The sequence below is a fragment of the Rana temporaria genome, chromosome 9 (assembly GCF_905171775.1).
Source record: "Rana temporaria chromosome 9, aRanTem1.1, whole genome shotgun sequence".
Lineage (NCBI taxonomy): Eukaryota > Metazoa > Chordata > Amphibia > Anura > Ranidae > Rana > Rana temporaria.
Genome location: NC_053497.1, coordinates 102,128,579 through 102,148,675, shown reverse-complemented (window position 1 = coordinate 102,148,675; position 20,097 = coordinate 102,128,579).

Below are 20,097 nucleotides of genomic sequence, written 5' to 3'. Positions count from 1 at the left end.
CTAGATGTTGGTGTTGCCACAACACTGTGAGCCCTCACAGTTAGTCTTGGTGGGCGCTGGAACGCCCTGCTGTGAACTATTATATCAAGAATTGTAATTACATGCCATTGTTGAACAGTGGTAGAAAAATTGGGCCTTTGGTGCTAGCGCTGGTGCCACAACACTGTAAGTCCTCACAGTTACTCTTGGTGGGTGCAGGAATGGGCCCTGCTGTGAAATATTATATCAAGAATTGCAATAACATGCCCCTGTTGAACAGGGGCAGAAAAATTGGGCCTTAGGCACTGGTTCCACAACACAGCAACCCCTCACAGATACTCTAGTTGGAGCGCACTAATGAGCGCTGCTGCAAAGTATTGAATCAAAAATTGTAATTACACGCCCCTGTTAAAGAGGGGCAGAAAAATTGGGCCTTAGCCACTGGTGGCGTTGCCCAGAACCGATGGATGGGAGAGAACTTCTTTTGGCGCTGGGGCAGGAAAATTTGCCTGGTACAATCTGACGTTGGTGTACCAATGGTAGATTGCCCGCAAGTACTTGGCTGTGACACACCTAATACTACACCTTCAGTCCTATCAGTGCAGGCTTCAGAGAGGACTGAGGGTATAGTGGGGTTGGAGATCCCAGCTGATGAGGAGCAAGGAGAGATCCGCTTTGTCTTTGGTGTGGGTCTTTGAGGTACGCTTGCCAATGAACTGCATGGCAGGTCGACATATGTCTGGTCAAGCATGTGGTGCCCAAGCGGGTGATGTTTGGCCACGAGAGATACGCTTGCGACATATGCTGCAAATAGTAGCGGTGCGATCTGATACACTCGTCTCAAAGGCCCACACCAAAGAACTTTTAGAATAACGCTGAGAGACAGCAGCGCCCTGCACATGCGGAGCTCTGCATTGTGATGCAGTCGGTGTGCTACCCTTAAGCTGGCCCCTGGAGGGCATCCTGCCTCGGAGATGTGCCTCCTCCTCCTCTCTCCTATCAGGAGTCAGTGACCTCATCATCCCCTCCCTCCTCATCACTGTATAAAACCTGGCAGTATGCTGCAGCTGGGGGAACATGACTGCCAGATTTCTGCCCCTCTCTCTGGGCTCACGTTACTGCCTTCCTCTAGCTGTATACCATCATCGGAGCCTTCAAAACGCTGCGCATCCTCCTGCAGTATGTACCCAACACTGTGGTCAAACAGTTCGGGGGACTCCTCAGGAGGACATGGTGGGGCTAGGGAAGGAGTAACTGATGCCATTGAGCAGAGGGAAGAGGCCGCGTTGGCAGCTGCTTTGCCAGACAAAGTACCCTGAGCCTGGGTGAGAGAGGATGAGGACGGCTTGGTCATCCACTCTACCAAGTCTTCGGGATGTTGCGGCTCAACGCAGACAGCTGCCGAAAAAAAGGACGAGAGTGTCCCACGGCCACGTGCTGATGAGGATGCACCGTGTTCACGACCAGCACTGTTGCCTCTAGACACAGAGCCTGCTTGCCCTCTTTTTATCGGCTTGTGACTCTCTGCCTCTCCTTGTTGTCCTTCCAGACATACTAATGGCCTGCAGAGAGATGCACAAATACTGACAATACTTGCTGATCACTGCCTGTGTTATTAATCTGAGAACACCAGCAATTGTATTCACGTAGCTTTAGGTGCACACTGTGCAGAGGGCACAGTACACCACGTGAAAATACTTGCAGATCCCTGCCTGTGGTAATAATCTCAGAACACCAGCAAATGTATTCACATAGCTTTAGGTGCACACTGTGCAGAGGACACAGTACACCAAGTGAGAATACTTGCAGATCCCTGCCTGTGGTATTAATATGAGCAGATCCCTGCCTGTGGTATTAATATGAGAACACCAGCAAATCTATTGACGTAGCTTTAGGTCCAGACTGTGCAGAGGACACAGTACACCAAATGAAAATACTTCAAGATCCCTGCCTGTTGTATTAATATGAGAACACCAGCAAATGTATTCACGTAGCTTTACGTGCACACTGTGCAGAGGACACAGTACACCAAGTGAGAATACTTGCTGATCAGTCACTGCCTGTGGTATTAATATGAAAACAGCAATTGTATTCACATGGCTCTAGGTGCACACTGTGCAGAGGACACAGTACACCGAGTGAGAATACTTGCAGATCCCTGCCTGTGGTATTAATATGAGCAGATCCCTGCCTGTTGTATTAATATGAGAATACCAGCAAATCTATTGACATAGCTTTAGGTGCACACTGTGCAGAGGACACAGTACACCGAGTGAGAATACTTGCAGATCCCTGCCTGTGGTATTAATATGAGCAGATCCCTGCCTGTTGTATTAATATGAGAACACCAGCAAATCTATTGATGTAGCTTTAGGTGCACACTGTGCAGAGGACACAGTACACCAAGTGAAAATACTTGCAGATCTCTGCCTGTTGTATTAATACGAGAACACCAGCAAATGTATTCACGTAGCTTTACGTGCACACTGTGCAGAGGACACAGTACACCAAGTGAGAATACTTGCTGATCAGCCACTGCCTGTGAAATTAATATGAGAACAGCAATTGTATTCACGTGGCTTTAGGTGCACACTGTGCAGAGGACACAGTACACCAAGTGAGAATACTTGCTGATCAGCCACTGCCTGTGGTATTAATATGAGAACAACAGCAATTGTATTCACGTGGCTTTAGGTGCACACTGTGCAGAGTACACAGTACACCAAGTGAGAATACTTGCTGATCAGCCACTGCCTGTGGTATTAATATGAGAACAACAGCAATTGTATTCATGTAGCTTTAGGTGCACACTGTGCAGAGGACACAGTACACCAAGTGAGAATACTACAGCTAGCACAATCACCTGCCTGTCTTTCAGTATATTAGGAAAAGCGGATCTAACTAAACTCAATACAGTGTATAAATATATATACAACACCTGGGATGCATATATATCCTCTACACACTGTAACTGACCTGCCTGCCTGCTTTATCTAACTTTAAAAAAATTACACTCTCTCTCTCTGTCTCTCTTTGTCCACTCTTAACCACCGCAACACACTACACAAGGCCGACTTCCATGCGGCCTTCTATAGTGTGGGGCGTTTACTAAACCCCCCTGAGCCATAATTGGCCAAACTCTGGCTTTGGCCAATTATGGCTCTCCATTTTTTGCGCACTGTGATTGGCCAAGCATGCGGGTCATAGTGCATGCTTGGCCAAACATCAGCCAGCAATGCACTGCGATGCCACAGTGAATTATGGGCCGTGACACGCCACTCAAATTTGGCACGAACGGCCCATAACGTTCGTATTTCAACGCTCATTGAAGCTCATCCCCAGTCCCAGGGCTCTTCTCCCTCAGTCATAATGTCTATTGAAACCTCTGGTGGTGGGGGGGACTAGTTTGCCAGTAGAAATAACAAGGGTCTTTAGAACTATGCAACTCAGAGTAATTTAAAATTGGGAATGTAAGCGGGGAAATGGAGGACTTTATGCAGGGCCTGCCTATTTCACAGTTATCAGAAAATGATAGGGCAGCGTTGGAATCTCCGATTTCCTTGGAAGAATTGCAGAAGGTGGTAGCAGAGACGCACCATAAGACACCAGGCCCAAATGGGCTACCAAATGAGATTTGCACTGAATATGGAGAATTAATGCTGCCAGAAGTATTGCCAGTATCTATGACAGAGGCCACGATTATTGTTATACCCAAGGAGGGACAGATCTTTGTTTTGCACGGATGTCAAGATATTGGAAAAGGTGCTAGCAAACAGATTGAGTAAAATAATCTATACCATAGTTCATCTTGACCAGTTTGGCTTTATTATGGGTAGATCAACAGCACTAAATATCGTGAGATTATTTTTGAATCTACAGGTTCCTTTTGAGGAATTGAATCCTAGGGCAGTGTTGTCCCTCAAAACTGTTAAAGCATTTGACAGCGTAGAGTGGCAGTATCTATGGGAGGCTTTGTCGGCTTTTAATATAGGCCCTGTATTCATAGAATGGGTAAAGCTGTTGTATTGGGCCCCAAGGGCAAAAGTGAGAAATAATGAAGAGATCTCTGAATGTATTCTGCTGACCTGGGGGATAAGGCAGGGGTGTTCTTTATCATCCCTGCTTTTTGCCCTGGTGGTGGAACCCTTGGCATTAGCTATTAGAACAACGGGAGCTATTAGAGGCTTTTCTGGTCCTGTCCCACTGTTGCTGGGTTCTGGAGAGACTGGGTGAGCATTATTACAGTGATACTAAAGCCTCTCTTTGGTGCGCCTGGCCCCTTCTCCTGTTGAGTATACCCACAGCAAGCAGTTTGTTATGGGGGCACCTGAGCCGAGCTGCAGCTCCCTGTGTCCATTCAGACATAGAGCTGTGGCCTACCCCAGCCCTGCCTCGTTTCTCTCCTCATTGGCTCTCTGACTTAGACAGCAGCGGCAGCCAATGGCACTGTGCTGCTGTCTCAGCCAATGAGGAGGGGAGTTCCAGACAAGAGAGTCTCTCGTGCAAAATTGCTTGAAGTAGGTGGAGCTCAGGTAAGTATTAGGGGGGCTCCTGCACACAGAAGGTATGTTGAAAATGGAAATTAGTCTGAACTATTAGAATGGACTTTGGACGGTACAAGTAATAAATGTAAAAAATCTATAAATATTTATTCATAAAAGAAAGTATATAAAAGAGAATATACAAATCTTCGTGAGGACAATACAACATCGACATACTAACAAAAAAGCTTATACTTATGCAAATATACTCATGACATGAGATCAAATAGCACAGAAGGGTGTATGTAAACTTTTATTCCTTGAAACTGAGTTTGGTGTGCGGAATGGTAAGTCTTGCTTTTACTCTCGACATGTTTCGCGTACAGGACGCTTCATCAGGAGCATAGAGGTCTAGTAGTCAACCTACATAACACGAACAAAAAACATCAAAAGATGTCAATTAGTTAAACAATTTTGTACATAAAACACATAACCATATAAGAGAAAATAAACATTATTAAAAACTGCCAATCATCATTACCGGTGCAGTGCAACAAGGTGACCCGTCTCCCAAAAAACCTGAAAAATAGGCCAAGAACCACCCACCAGAAGCAGACCTTTAAAGAAGGAGAAAAATACCCAATGGGATACATTAAATGACCCTTAAAAAACTATGAAAAAAACATAAAAAATGTAAAAGTTGTCCAAGATCTACAATTACACTGAAAGTAGGATTTAACCTGGATGGAACATGGCTGGTCCACCCAAGAAATTACCCAAGGACAAGTAGTTCAGTGGATGTTGAAAAACAGTACCATAGATAGAAAGTAACAGAAAAAATGGGATTAAACTTACAGGTTAAACAGGTCTCCGCACAGGTTTGTGGAGCAGACCCGCTTTATAAAGACACTTATCACGCAGTCGGATTTTCCGACAAGCAAAGTCCGATGTGAGCTTTTGGTCGGAAATTCCGACCGTGTGGAGGCTCCATCTGACTTTTCCTGTCGGAATTTCCACCAACAAAAATCTGAGAGCTGGTACTGAAATTTTGCGGCGGAAACATTTTCAAGCATAAATTACGATCGTCTGTAGCAATTCCGACGCATGCTCGGAAAAATTTGACGCATCCTCGGAAGCATTGAACTTCATTTTTTCGGCTCGTCATAGTGTTGTACGTCACTGCATTCTTGCCGGTCGAAAGTTCAGAGAACTTTTGTGTGATTGTGTGTATGCAAGCCAAGCTTGAGTGGAATTCCATCGAAAAAAACATCCAAGGTTTTTCCAACTGAAAATCCGATCGTATGTACACGGCATTATACTAACCAACCGATTGCGAGTAGCAGAAGAGGTGCCCAATCAAGTGGAACTACTGGCTTTCTCCTGTTGTCTCCAAAGTCCCACCGGTCAAAACGATTGGTTGCTAGCATCCTAACAACCAATCAGGTGCTTGGAGGACCCGGCATTTAGAGGAGGAAGATGTAACTTCCGACTTCCGACCTGACAATGGAAGGGAACAGGAGAGGACTTGCTGTTTGCTCTGGGACACTTCTGAGCTGACTGGCTGGGAGTATGAAGGGATCTTTGTGCTGTCTGGATCTGGACACTGCTGATGATTTGAGTGAGGGTCCTGGGGAGAACGTGAGCAGAGGAGTCCGGCACTCAGAGCATGGGGAGGGGTCAGGGATCACACTGAACAAGTGTAGAGGGAGCACATGCTTTCCCAGGTCCTAGAGCTGTGTACACTGAGCTGCAACATCTCCCCCTCTACAGAAATGTAGAGGGATGGGGGAGCCATTCATCACCACACCATCCACAGTACCTGTACCATGTCTGCAGTCTCTCTGACCCTGTCCTTGCCATGCCTGCAGACTCTCTGACCCTCTCCTTGCCATGCCTGCAGTCTCTCTGACCCTCTCCTTGCCATGCCTGCAGTCTCTCTGACCCTCTCCTTGCCATGCCTGCAGACTCTCTGACTCTCTCCTTGCCATGCCTGCAGTCTCTCTGACCCTCTCCCTGCCATGCCTGCAGTCTCTCTGACCCTCTCCTTGCCATGCCTGCAGTCTCTCTGACCCTTTCCTGTAGGGTTTCTAAAGTGGGCATGGAAATGTTTGTTCAGGGTCCAATTAACATTAGATGACCCTGCATACCATGTATGATCTGAATAAAATATGATCATTTACAAAGGGCGGGGTTGAGTGGGGCAACTTGTGGCGAGTAACTCTTAAGGCCTGGCTAGTAACTCAGGACTTGAAATTTTGAGCCCTGATCTATGGTAATATAAGCTATGTTCTCTCCTAAGCTATGCCCTTTAAAGCTAATTCCAGGGACAAAGTTAGTCGGATGCATTCCATTAGAACAAAATTATCAAGCAGAAGAAATATCACAACCAGTATATATTTCCTAGGGATTGTATTCGCAGAAGTCCAATGATAAAGCATACTGAGACAATATACCTTAACAGTGGATTCAACAGTAACAAGGGTGCTTACAATGCCTAGGAAACGTTGATACAGAAGCACTCGTATTACAATGTATGATACATGTTTAGAAGGGTGGTGCATGTAAAAGCAACACCCACATGACTGGCAGGACCCAAAGTTTCCTAGCAGAACATTGCCTAAAGCAGGCATGTCCAAAGTCTGGCCCGCGGGCCAATTGCGACCCCTGTTCTGGTTTAATACGGCCCCCCTGGTGATTTGGATATGTATATCTTTTGTGGCCCCCAGGGCTACAAAAGATATATACCGTATTTATCGGAGCTGCCTTGGAGGGGACAGGGAGCATGATCCCTGATCGATGCCCATCTGCAGCCTCGGAGGGGACAGGGAGGAGGCGGAACGAGCGCCGACAGATTACATACAGGAGAATCTCCTGTTTACTCGGTGGCGTCTATAATAGGAAGTCCCATCTTCTGGGCTGCCATTGGATGACTGTTCTGTCTCTTATAGGAGATGGGACTTTGTCTTAAAGAGGTCGCCGAGTAAACAGGAGATCATGCTGTATGTAATTTGTTGCCGCTCGTGCCGCTCCCCTCCCTCTCCCTCCGAGGCTGCAAATGGGCATCGATCAGGCTGCACTGATGGCAATGCTAAGGCTGTGTTCATGGCACATGGCACAAAAGTCACCACTAAAATGTAGGAAAAAGTGGAAAAAAGAGAGGGAGGGGGATCGTAATCAATGATGTGGGGTCTGAGCCTGGTGCAGCTAGATGGAAACCATAGCTGGGGGATACGAATCAAACAATACAAAACAAAACAATCCAGCGCTCAACGGGTTAAAGAAGTGTTAAGTCCCACGACAAATGAAGGATCGTAAAAACAATTTATTCAATGAGGGGGAGGAGCCAGAGCAGACACCTGCTGCTACAACACCGGCCCGGATATACCAGAAAATGTGAGTGCAGCCCCCCTCCTGTAACTTGGATAGGAGGAGCAGTGGGGGCGGCTGCATATAAAAAATCTTTTTCTCCATCTCCCTTCTGCAATATTGGAATGCCTGAGGCTGCGAGAGGTAGAGGAAAAGCAGGCATTTCAATACTGCAGAAGGGAGATGGAGAAAATGATTTTTTATATGCAGCCGTCCCCACTGCTCCTCCTACACCGCTCATACTCTTTGCCTCCTCATGATTTCCACCTCCCCCCAGAGCTCTCTGCCACCCCCCAGTGCTCTCCACCTCCCTCCATGCTCTCTGCCAACCGCCAGTGCTCTCTGCCACCCCCTCCCCCCAGTGCTCTCTGCCACCCCCCCCAGTGCTCTCTGCCCCCCCCCAGGACTCTCAACCTCCCCCCAGAGCTCTCTGCCACCCCCCGGTGCTGTCCAACTCCCTCCATGCTCTCTGTCACCCACCAGTGCTCTCTGCCACCCCCCAATGCTCTCTGCCATCCCACCCCCCCAGTGCTCTCAACCTCCCCCCAGTGCTCTCTGCCTCCCCCCAGTGCTCTCTGCCACCCCCCAGTGCTCTCTGCCACCCCCCCAGGGCTCTCTGCCACCCCCATGGCTCTCCAACTCCCTCCATGCTCTCTGCCACCCCCAGTGCTCTCAACCTCCACCCCCTAGTGCTCTCCGCCACCCCCATGCTCTCTGACACCCCCTAGTGCTCTTTGCCACCCCCCTCCAATGTTCTCCACCACCCCCATGCTCTCTGTCACCCCCCAGGGCTCTCCACCTACCCCCATGCTCTCTGCCACCCCCCAGTGCTCTCCACCTCTCCCCATGCTCTCTGCCGACCCCCAGTGCTCTCCACCTCCCTGCATGCTCTCCACCGCCCTCCCTGTGCTCTCCACCTCCCCGCATGCTCTCCACCTCCCCCTATTTTCTCTGCCAGAGGTGTCGGTTAGCATGTCATGGGCTGCTTAATCCAAAATGCCTGGGCCTATTTTTTGTCCCAGTCTGGGCCTGCCATAGGTCCACTGAGCAATAAGGAGACGACAGTTTGTAGATGTAATCAAGTCCCTTGCAGCAGGGGGAGGGGGCACCAGTGCCCCTGCTATGCTGTGGCCGAGAAAAAAGGAGCCTGCTCACTGTGTACATGTTCGTCCAGCGTGTAGGAGGAGGAGGAAATGGGAGCAGTGGTCAGTGGAGAGATGGGGGAACACCTCTGTCCCACGTGTGCCATTGACGTCAGACCTGCTGGGACATCGGGGGAGGAGGAGGGATACCGCGATGCTGTGATGGGATTGCCATTGGTCTCTCCTAACAAAACACGTAAAAAGCTGATCAATGCTTGTAGAGTGTATGGTCACAACCAGATGCTGGAATCAGAGCTGGGCTGGCTAACTGGGATAGCTGTCATGGCCTCTCGTGGTAGCCAGAGATGATGGTGGTGGACAACCAGATGGAGCATGGTGACCCGCAAGCTGTTCTAAGGTTGCCTTGATGAGGCGTTTTGCGCACATGTGTTTTGTGACAGTCATAGGCTTAGGCAACCAGGACATTTGTAATCTTGTGAAGTGGAAGGGAAATGATAAATGGTTTTCAACATTTTTTTTACAAATGAATATGTGAAAAGTGTGGCGTGCATTTGTATTTAGCCCCCCTGAGTCAATACTTGGTAGAACCACCTTTCACTGCAATTACAGCTGCAAGTCTTTTTGGGGATGTCTCTACCAGCTTTGCACATCTAGAGAGTGACATTTTTGCCCATTCTTCTTTGCAATATAGCTCAAGCTCTGTCAGATTAGATAGAGAGCGTCTGTGAACAGCAATTTTAAGTATTGCCACAGATTCTCAATTGGATTAAGGTCTGAACTTTGACTGGGCCATTCTAACATGATATACGTTGATCTAAACCACTCCATTGTAGATCTGGCTGTATGTTTAGGGTCACTGTCCTGCTGGAAAGTAAACCTTCGCCATAGTCTTAAGTTTTTTGCAGACTCTAACAGGTTTTCTTCTAAGATTGCCCTGTATTTGGCTTGATCCATCTTCCCATCAACGCTGACCAGCTTCCCTGTCCCTGCTGAAGAAAAGCTTCCCCACAACATGATACTGCCACCGCAATGTTTCATGGTGGGGATGGTGTGTTCAGGGTGATGTGCAGTGTTAGTTTTCTGCCACACATAGTATTTTGCTTTTAGGCCAAAAAGTTCAATTTTGGTCTCATCTGACCAGAGCCCCTTCTTCTATGTGTTTGCTGTTTCCCCCACATGGCTTCTTGCAAAACTGCAAACAGAACTTCCTATGGCTTTCTTTCAACAAAGGCTTTCTTCTTGCCACTCTTCCATAAAGGCCAGATTTGTGGAGTGCATGACTAATAGTTGTCCTGAGGACAGATTCTTCCGCCTGAGCTGTGGATCTCTGTAGCTCCTCCAGATTTACCACGGGCCCATTGGCTGCTTCTCTGATTAATGCTCTTGTTGTCTGGCGTGTCAGTTTAGGTGGATGGCCATATCGTTGTAGGTTTGCAGTTGTCCCATACTCTTTCCTTTTTCAGATGATGGATTGAACAGTGCTTTGTGAGATGTTCAAAGCTTGGGATATTTTTATATAACCTAACCCTGCTTTAAACTTTTCCACAACTTTATCCCTGACCTGTCTAGTGTGTTCCTTGGCCTTCGTGATGCTGTTTGTTCACTAAAGTTCTCTAGCAAACCACGGAGTGGTTCAAAGAACAGCTCCATTTATACTGAGATTAAATTACACACAGGTGGACTATTTACTAATTGGGTGACTTCTGAAGGCAATTGGCTCCACTAGATTTTAGTTGGGGTTATCAGAGTAAAGAGGGCTGAATACAAATGCACACCACACTTTTCACATATTTGTTAAAAATTATGAAAAACATTTAGCATTTTCCTTCCACTTCACAATTATGTGCCACTTTGTGTTGGTATATCACATAAAATCCCAATAAAAGACATTTATGTTTTTGGTTGTAACATGAAAAAATGTGGAAAATTTCAAGGGCTATGAATACTTTTTCAAGGCACTATATATAAGAGAATACATAAATGTGATAGAATTTGTAAGAAATTTTAACATGCTGGCTTGATGAGTCACACTGTAATACAAGGACAAGTAAAGATGCTGTCACACATATACTAACAATTAGCATTCTGACTCATGCTGCACATCAAGGTTATTACCTTAGAGGGATTCTGTAATCAGGTAATCATATTTATAATTCATACACAGCCTGATGCATGTTTTAGAAGCACTCTTGCTGTGAAATACTTCACAATAGTAAAACAATAACTGTCTCTAATCATGTACAAAGTTGTCATCCAACATTGCAATGTGTGTCCCATTGGAACCAGTGATTTGATCTAAGCTCTAAAAAGCTGGACATTTTATGTCTGATGTTCAATAATATAGAACAAGGAGATTTGGGACTTTAGAATGAGGTTCGAGACACCAGCCCATAGAGGTAATCCAGCCCTGCGTGTTGGCTGCCTGTGGGCAGTCACCCCAGTTTCCGGGACGTGACATCCTCCTTTTGGCTACAGCTCAGCACTTGCACACTCCCACCAGCTCTTGGGTATGTAAGCATAGGACTGTCATCCATGTCCTTGTCCATCTTTCCTGATGACACAATAGCGAAACGTGTAGAGGCTGCTTGGACAAACACAAGGAGGGGGAAGCGCATCAGCACGCCAGGATCCCTTTGTAGCAATACATGAGAGTAGCGGGGTATGCACACCTTCTAAGACGCCATTTAAAAGCTGGTCAGCGGCTTTTAACAGTTGACACTGCCAAAGACACTCAGTGCCGGTTAGAGGCACTCCTAATTGTAAGTGCAACTTTTTATCTTTATTTTAATAAATAAGTTTTAATATACTACACCATGATGAGCCCCTTGTTTTTGAGGATATCTTGTAAAGGGAGAAGGAGGCAACACCCACTGACGGACAAAGAAAAGACACCACTTTGGGGCCTATTATTATCTGGGGTCTGGTGAGTGTTGAGTTTAACCATTGGTGATGGTGGCACATCTTTGTCGGGTGGAAGAGACAGTTGCACCTTTTTGTATACAGCATTACCAGCACTGAACTCTTGTTACACTGGAACCTATTGTATAAAAGCAAGATTGTCTGTCATTGGACTATTTTCAGTATAGCTGACACATTGCACAATTCACTGATTATTTGAATTGGTCAGCATTGGATTACTCACAGTGCAGCTGGCACATTGCACATTTTTTGGAATAGTATTTATTTGTATATATTTATTTTCTTTGCATTGTTTGTTTTCATTATTTTAGTTGGCTAGTAGCATCAACGGTAGCCATTGTTTTTTCCTCACAGGAGCACTATGGTATACTGATATATCAACCAAGACGTTTTGGCTCACGTTTAAAGTATTGGGACATACTAGTATTTATATATTGTTTGTATTTAGTTTATCCACACTGAGTATTGGGTACTTTGTGTCCCTGATACTGTTTATTATACACAGTCCACGGTTTATATCTCCAGAGATTGTACTCTCTGGATAAATTATATCAGCGCAGTAACATTTTTCTTTACATGTCCAGTTATGTTTTAAGTTATCGTAGATTTTAATATTATCTTATCCTTCAGATTTGGTAGCATGAGCCCCTGATGAGTGCAATAGCACGAAACGCGTCAGGCCATTCAAGGATGCCAATTTACTCCATATCTGACCCACCAGCCATCACAATCTACTACTCTTTACCTCATGTCCTTTATCGCACTGTGCCACTTTAAGGATTAATATGTGTGTTATCTCCTATTTATGGGAAGCTGTCCATTGTTTTTCATACTGTTTTGCAATTACTATTGATGACATTGTTTATCCCTGTGTCCATGTTTCATATGTAAAGCCATGTGTCATGAGTTTCCTTGTTGATATTATCATGCATCTCTAATGTTCATTCCAGCTATGTTTCCCTTTCCAGCCCCCTTGACCCAGTGAGTGTATCACACTATATTGTTCATGTCAATAAACATGTTTTCCTTTTATATACTCCCACCCTGTCTCGAACCTCATTCTAAAGTCCCAAATCTCCTTGTTCTATATACACAATAGGGATGGAGGCACAGACATGTGCTTAATCTAAAGTCCCACCTATGTGTTTGCATAGCCCCCCTTTTCCTTTGATGTTTAATAATAATGTGCATTAATGGGAGGATAAGCCTCCCAGTTATTGACCACAGTTTACTCACTATGTTTTGTGATATATTTGTGATATTACTTCCAATATTTGTGATATTAAAAAATAAAGCATAACCCAGGAAAAGGCAAACTTTATTTTGACACTTCATAATAATATACATTTAATTACACAAATCTACCACAAACCCCATAGTCTAATGTATAGATAAAGAAATTACAGAGCGAGCACTTGACTAAAGTGAGTATATAGCACCTACATCCCTATAAGAAAAGTTGTATAGAAACCCCAAAGACGGGGAGATGCGTGGGACTTTAACGGTGTTTGATTATATAACTTAATGAGATTGAACAAAGAAAAATTAAATAGGTTGTATAAAAATATATAAGGTTTATTCATAAATTACATAGCATTAAAAAAAGGGAATGAGAATACAATGCAGTGCACTCTCTCCTTGTAAGTCACCTACATGTTTCGCCTGATTAAGGCTTCTTCAGGGACGAGTAGGGACTTTTTAAATTAATCTAAAGAGAAATATAAATAGTTTATAGATACATGATTTACATATATATTTTGAAATAATACTATTCATAAATGTTATCAAACATATGTTTCTAAAGTAATATAGATTAATACCTCTAGACTCATGGGAGCCCTCCAAACAAAAAGTGTGCCCCAGTAATAGACCAAATAAACTGGGAGCACTTTATGGAGCAAAAGGCATCTGTACTGACACGTATCCAGGTCCAATACTGCCTGCATAGAACATCAAAGTGATCCAAATGGGGATAATGAACTAGGCACCTTTGCTAATGCAGCCTTAGGAAGATAAGCAAAAAAGGATTTTAAACTATTGCAAACGGTCAACAAAAAAAGGGATGAACAAAGTCAGTAAAAAGATACTCTTAAGGACTATGTAATACATAAATATATGGGCTTACATGTTGGTAAATCAATGGCTGCGTAGTCTGGAAGCCTTGGAATCACAGAACAGCAAACATTTAATACATGGAAGAACCATTAAAGTGTATTCTATATCTGTCAATGATATAGTTAAAAAGGAATACATTATTTGTGAATGAGAGTGCTGCAAGGTCTAACCGAAATGTAAAAAACCCCGAAGCCCATTCAACCAAACAAATACCTTGAGGTTAAGTTGGAAGCCTTTAAGTACTTATGATTGGAGTGAACTTTAAGGCATGTATAAAGCCGTCGGACCAGTGCAATCTATATGGACAGAAAAGCATGAGTTATATAAGCTGGGAGACAGACCAAGTCTTCAAGCTTAAGGCTGCTGTGGTAGCACGTACCTGTTTGCTGTGTGTGAATAACGTAGCTCCCAGAGCGGATCCAATGAAGGCAGCATCGCCATCGTCGGTCCTATTTGTATCTACATTGATGTATTGGCCGCGCCGCGTGTGACGTCACTACGTCGACGGCACACCTACGGGCACTGGGTGGTGACGTACATGGTGAAGTAAACACCAAGGGAGAGAGAGAAGAGCCATGCGCAGTGGCTGCCAATGGATGGAAACTGACGCACAAGCGTCACTGTGTGAGCAGTGTATTCACCGCTATTTGTCTCCCAGTGCACATGACCATCTCGTCTACCTGATCGTCACCTATTCGGACAAGCATAGCATCTGTGCCTCCGCTCAGGTTCAGCAGCAATGTGCGCTGTTCTGATGGTTGCCCCCGATCGCCCGTAGTGGACCTAAAGATGAATTACAGGCTGATGGAAAGGATTATGTGTGCAAAGATGCAAAGTGCTCCCAGTTTATTTGATCTCTTACTGGGGCACACTTTCTGCTTGGAGGGCTCCCATGAGTCTAGAGGTATTAATCTATATCACTTTAGAAATATATGTTTGATAATTTATGAATAGTATTATTTCAAAATATATATGTAAAGCATGTATCTATAAACTATTTATATTTCTCTTTAGATTAATTAAAAGTCCCTACTCGTCCCTGAAGAAGCCTTAATCAGGCGAAACATGTAGGACTGCAAGTTGGTGACTTACAAGGAGAGAGTTCACTGCGTTGCATTCTCTTTCCCTTTTTTTAAATACAATATAATTTATGAATAAACCTTATATATTTTTATACAACCTATTTAATTTTGCTTTGTTCAATCTCATAAAGTTATATAATCAAGCACTGTCAAAGTCCCACGCATCTCCCCGTCTAATGTGTTTATGGAAATCACGTGAAATTAAGCTTACAAGTATGTTCCAAACACAATAGACTGGGACAATTTTCTTTGTGAGAGCAGGGGGTATGGGAGAGGAGGAGGTAGAATTGAGAGATATATAGAGGTAGAAGTTCTCCAGACCAGAGGTCAGATTAGGGAGGGCCAAGGAAAAAGTGGAGGATGGTGGGTACGGAGAGGGGTTTATATGAGTTGGGGGACGGGCCTTATGGGGGTGTACTGGGATGGGGTTGGCAAGAATGAAGAGTATAGATGAGGAAAATAGAAATTAATGCAATATAAGATCAGCAAGGGCAAGCAGTAGAATTGGTCAGGCTTGGGGAAAACACGGCTCCTTTGGGATACACTAGAGTGGGAGTGGATTTTTAGTCAAGTTGTTTCTGATATCAGAATTGTGCCTTCATCTGAAATAATTAAGTCATTACAGGAGAACCAACTTTTATAGAATATATCATGCTTGTTTTGTAAGGACAAGACAAGGTCTTCCATCTTCTTAGTCTCCTCCAGCTTAAAGCGGGGGTTCACCCGAACATACAACTTTTTACCCTTAGATTCCTGCTCATTTTGTCTAGGGGAATCGGCTATTTTTTTTTTAAATCGAAGCTGTACTTACCTTTTTAGAGAGCGATCTTCTCCGCCGCTTCTGGGTATGGGCTGCGGGACTGGGCGTTCCTTCTTGATTGACAGTCTTCCGACAGGCTTCCGACGGTCGCATTCATCGCGTCGCGATTCTCCGAAAGTAGCCGAACGTCGGTGCGCAGACGCAGTATAGAGCCGCACCGACGTTCGGCTACTCGTGACGCGATGAATGCGACCGTCGGAAGCCTTTCGGAAGCCTGTCGGAAGACTGTCAATCAAGAAGGAATGCCCAGTCCCGAAGACCCATACCCGGAAGCGGCGGAGAAGATCGCCCTCTACAACGGTAAGTACTGCTCGGATTTTAAAACAACTAGCCGATTCGCCTAGACTAAATGAGCATCCATCTAAGGGTAAAAATACATTTATGGGTGAACTACCGCTTTAAGGGCCCTTTCACACGGGCGGATCAGTAATGATCCGCCTCCGTGTGTCCGCTTTGCTCAGCGGGGATCCTCCGTAAAATCCCTGCTGAGCCGTCGGCTGACAGGGCGGTCCCTGCACACTGTGCAGGGACCGCCATGTCTTTCCTTCGCTCTCCCCTATGGGGGATGGGATGAACGAGGACCGTATGTCCGTGTTCACCCGATCCGATCCGCCAGACGGAAGAAAAATAGGATTTTCTTCCGTCCGAAAAATTGGATCATTGTGGAGGCGGGTGATTACGGGTGTCAGCGGATGGTCATCCGCTGACACCCGCAATCATATAGGGACCAATGTATGTCCCGTTTTCATCCGCAACGGATGGATGGAAATGCATACATGTGAAAGGGGCCTAAGTATCCACATGGAGATCAATGGTGGACAAGGACATTTTCACTGTAATGGAATGCAGGCTTTTGCAGCATTAAGAAGATGCTTCAGAATGGACCTGCAGTAGGTTTTCCCTGGAAAGTGAAAAATGTAAATAAAAGAATGATCATTCATGATTTCAAAGTAGGACACATGGCCACTTTGTCCTTAGATGTACAGAAGTCAATAGATGATGGGATGACCACTATTGCTCAGCATAAAGCTAAAGTTGTATCATAGTTAAAACAAGAGCAGAGTTGACATTTTGCTTGTGTGTGTGTGGTATTAAACTGGAATATGATCAGGTGTCTGATCTGTAAAGAGTCATGCAATTTAGAAATCTGGGCAATCGTGACTTGTGAATGGCATCTCTAGACCACAGATACCTACATTCATATAATCAGGACAATAAAGAAAATTGCTGTTGACTGGTTTGCCTGCTTTTTAAACTGATTTATTTAGAACAGAAGACATCTGAAAAAAATACAAATATTAATCTGATTTCAGTTCAGAGAAATAAAGTAAATATATGTAGACAGGAGTCCACCTCTATACAGATATTATTGGTATAGTATTGTTAAATTCCTAGACAGTTACACTATATGGATTTATGTGTTATTCCTTTAAACTCAAATATGTACGGAGCACATAAATCGTATCTTTACTATGTGAACTTCCGTTAACTTTACCACCTTTGTTGTACTGGGAATATGCATTGGAGATATACATTTATAGAAGTATATAAAATAATTAAACAAAGTGATTTGTCAGCTGTCTATACTGTTTATCAGTAAATGATAATTAGCAAATACTCCGACACCTTTCTGAAGAGTCTAAACGCTTCTTCCTGTTACATTTATCCCCAAGTAATAAAGTGTTTTCTTTCTTCCTTTTTTTTCCTTTTACATTTCAAAAATCTGTTTAGTAACAACTCCCCTGATATATCATATCCATAGAAACAGAGAAATATAGTGAATTTCTGATAAGTACATATGGCTGGTAAATAGCTTCAGGATTGCTCTCCCGAAAGACTCATTACTGCATCCAATGCTGGTGACCCTTTGACAGCTTTATAACAGATCTCATTAAGGCTTTCTGTATCCAAACGGTCTGGTTTATTTTTACTTTCACATGTACTCTGTGAGTAAGACTAAGCAGTAAACAGAAGTAATATCAGTATGTATTGCTCAGCCTGGCTTGTAGGAGACAGGTGACTGATATCTTCTTTTCTACCATCTGCTACTAATAAACTCAAGTCTGAAACCCTGTTGGGCTGGAGAGGCCTGGGCTGTGTACACTTTGGCCTGCGTGGGTATTGTAATCTAGTTGCATAGTGACACACTTCTGTTGCTCTGTCTACATAAATGTTAATTTTGTCACATTGTTGCAAAGCAATGCTTATCGTGCTGCTATTTGGGAAAGAAAATCATGCAGGCTACTGATAATGAAAGGACAAGAGAGATGTTTCGATGAGATTCTGTCCTGCTGTTTTGTCAAGGCTTTAACCCATTCTGTGCTGACTGGCCTGGCCTGGTTGTGTCTCAGCCTTATTTAAAGGCTCTCCCTTGCAGTGAGAGGGTTACAAGCAATCTCATTATGAAGACGTTCACAGGTCACATCATAATGTAGCTTGTGCTGATTTGACACATAATTATGGTGAATAAATTACCGCATTGGCAGGCAATTCCAATACCAGGGCTATACGAGGAACATCAGCAATGAATCCACCAGTGTGCTGAAGATCATCTCTTTATGGGCCATTAGTTGTTTGCTCTATTAAAGCTGTATGTGACTTTAAGTTGAAGGATGCCAATTACATGGTGTTGGCTTTATAGAGCATTTTCCGCTTTCAGTGCTGGCATGTGGATCCACAAGATACTGGCTAGAATGCAATTCTGGTTATAACAATACTTAGTCAGATGAGATGGGATATACAAATATTTCACACTGGACACCAAGGTTTTACCAATTCTATGAAGTGAACCCCCGAAAGAGCTGTTGATGTATGGACCCCCTAATTCTGGATGGCGACAAATCTTCTGGCAATATTACTCCCCTTGACACACCAAGGCTAAAGAAGGTGAGTTAATTCGGAAAATACACTTAACAAGGCAACAAAACAGAATATAAATATCAATAAATTATAACAAATAAGAAATTTGTTCAACACCACAAACAATAAGAGAACCAAATGTCTTTGCACCTGAACCCTGAATCTATGGAGGTCCTACCTAAAGGAGGAACTGGAAGCCAAAAGGTCCTTTAGTCTCTCCAAACCCCTCTCACAGGCCAGTATATTTCTAATCATTGGGGCTCAAAGTTCCTGCATTGGAGTGCTCAGCTTAAAGTGGATTCCATGGTACAGGATGTAAGTACCCGAATTATATCACAAATTAGGGGTAACAAGAAGTGGGTAAGGAAGTTGTGGTCAAGGGTCTCTCACCATTAAGAAGTCTGTGATTAAGTTTCCTCCTGCTCTGACATCTGAAACCAGTGGTACTGGTTAAGACTCGGAACCAGGTAGTGGTGATTGCTCATAGAACCAATGATTCCCCCTTCACCCAGCTTATTGACATCTGATTCGTGCAGATGTGGCAGTCCAGTCTCTCTCTGACCTAGCAGCAAACACTCTAGATGTGCAGTTCTCTCCAGTGGTCTTCTTATTTTTTCCTCACAAGACTGCTCCAAGCCCAGGCTTCTTGTTCCCTTTTCCATTCCCTGGCCAGTGGGCAGGGTTCTCCTCTGGTTCTCTCTACAGCTACCACAGTCCTGCCAAATGTGTCCTGTGGCCATTTCTCTCTCTCTCTTGCACATTCTCTCTCCTCCGCCTCCCTCAACAGCCACTCATTTGCTCACTGGTGGTTAGGGAGAGGGAAAGAAACCTGTGTGTGGGCAGCTACAGTGTCACAGCCTGGTTTGTGTGGCTGCTTGTCAGTAGTAACAGACTGGGCCGGGCGGCTGTGGACCAGATCTATGTCTATATTCTCTTTTTGGCTCTAACTTTAATTTCTCATTCTGCTTAATGAGCTCTGAGCACACCACGTAGAGATCACTAAAGAAAATGCCAACAGCATGCTTTGTTGTCTCACTGTCATGGTTTGAGCACTAACATGGTTTAAAAGGAAACTGTTAGATTATGTGTTGGGAATTTGCCATTGCTGGCTTGTTTTTGAAGCTTGGACCATTATATCTTACCCATGTCACTAAGACTCTGACCAGAAGCAAGCATGTGCATATTAACTGTCAAAACACATTGTTGGCTACATGCATGTCCTGGGACCATGACCCGTTTACTAGTAAATGAGTAAAGATTACTTTTCCAAGGGCTTGCACCTTCAAAAACAAGTCAACAGTGATTTATACTTCTATCCTAATCCTGACCAGGAGTGTGTCTGCATGCAGGGGTGAATCCATAAGACCCTGCAA